We start from the raw sequence: 1,750 nt of genomic DNA, 5'->3' as shown, positions 1-1,750 counted from the left end.
GGTTCAGAATGGATCCAGGTGGTCTCAGGAGGGTTCAGTATCGATTCCGGTTGTCTCAGGAGGGTTCAGAATGGATCGAGGTGTTCTCAGGAGGGATCAGAATGGATCCAGGTAGTCAAGGAGGGTTCAGAATGGATCCAGGTGTTCTCATGAGGGTTCAGAATGGATCCAGGTGTTCTCAGGAGGGTTCAGAATCGATTCCGGTGTCTCAGGAGGGTTCAGAATGGATCCAGGTGTTCTCAGGAGGGTTCTGGATCCAGGTGTCCTCAGCAGGGTTCAGAATGGATCCAGGTGTTCTCAGGAGGGACTCTGGATCCAGGTGTTCTGCCAGGAGGGTTCAGAATGGATCCAGGTGTTCTCAGGGGGGTTCAGAATGGATCCAGGTGTTCTCAAGAGGGTTCAGAATGGATCCAGGTTTTCTCAGGAGGGTTCAGAATGGATCCAGGTGGTCTCAGGAGGGTTCAGAATGGATCCATGTGTTCTCAGGAGGGTTCAGAATGGATCCAGGTGTTCTCAGGAAGGTTAAGAATGGATCCAGGTGTTCTCAGGAGGGTTCAGAATGGATCCAGGTGTTCCAGGAGGGTTCAGAATGGATCCAGGTGTTCTCAGGAGGGTTCAGAATGGATCCAGGTGTTCTCAGGAGGGTTCAGAATGGAACCAGGTGTTCTCATGAGGGTTCAGAATGGATCCAGGTGTTCTCAGAGGGTTCAGAATGGATCCAGGTGTTCTAATTCAGAATGGACCAGGTGTTCTCAGGGGGTTCAGAATGGATCCAGGTGTTCTCAAGAGGGTTCAGAATGGATCCAGGTTTTCTCAGGAGGGTTCAGAATGGATCCAGGTGGTCTCAGGAGGGTTCAGAATGGATCCATGTGTTCTCAGGAGGGTTCAGAATGGATCCAGGTGTTCTCAGGAAGGTTAAGAATGGATCCAGGTGTTCTCAGGAGGGTTCAGAATGGATCCAGGTGTTCTCAGGAGGGTTCAGAATGGATCCAGGTGTTCTCAGGAGGGTTCAGAATGGATCCAGGTGTTCTCAGGAGGGTTCAGAATGGAACCAGGTGTTCTCATGAGGGTTCAGAATGGATCCAGGTGTTCTCAAGAGGCAGAATGGATCCAGGTGTTCCCAGGGGGTTCAGAATGGATCCAGGTGTTCTCAGGAGGGTTCAGAATGGATCCAGGTGTTCTCAGGAGGGTTGAGAATGGATCCAGGTGTTCTCAGGAGGGTTGAGAATGGATCCAGGTGTTCTCAGGAGGGTTCAGAATGGATCCAGGTGTTCTCAGGAGGGTGAATGGATCCAGGTGTTCTCAGGAGGGTTGAGAATGGATCCAGGTGTTCTCAGGAGGGTTCAGAATGGATCCAGGTGTTCTCAGGAGGGTTGAGAATGGATCCAGGTGTTCTCAGGAGGGTTCAGAATGGATCCAGGTGTTCTCATGAGGGTTCAGAATGGATCCAGGTGTTCTCAAGAGGGTTCAGAATGGATCCAGGTGTTCTCAGGAGGGTTCAGAATGGATCCAGGTGTTCTCATGAGGGTTCAGAATGGATCCAGGTGTTCTCAGGAGGGTTCAGAATGGATCCAGGTGTTCTCAGGAGGGTTCAGAATGGATCCAGGTTTTCTCAGGAGGGTTCAGAATGGATCCAGGTGGTCTCAGGAGGGTTCAGAATGGACCCAGGTGTTCTCAGGAGGGTTCAGAATGGATCCAGGTGTTCTCAGGAGGGTTCAGAATGGATCCAGGTGTTCTCAGGAGGGTTCAG

The sequence above is a fragment of the Oncorhynchus keta genome, chromosome 30, assembly GCF_023373465.1.
Source record: "Oncorhynchus keta strain PuntledgeMale-10-30-2019 chromosome 30, Oket_V2, whole genome shotgun sequence".
NCBI lineage: Eukaryota > Metazoa > Chordata > Actinopteri > Salmoniformes > Salmonidae > Oncorhynchus > Oncorhynchus keta.
The sequence above is the reverse complement of the archived record's forward strand: the minus strand, read 5'-3'. Positions refer to the sequence as shown.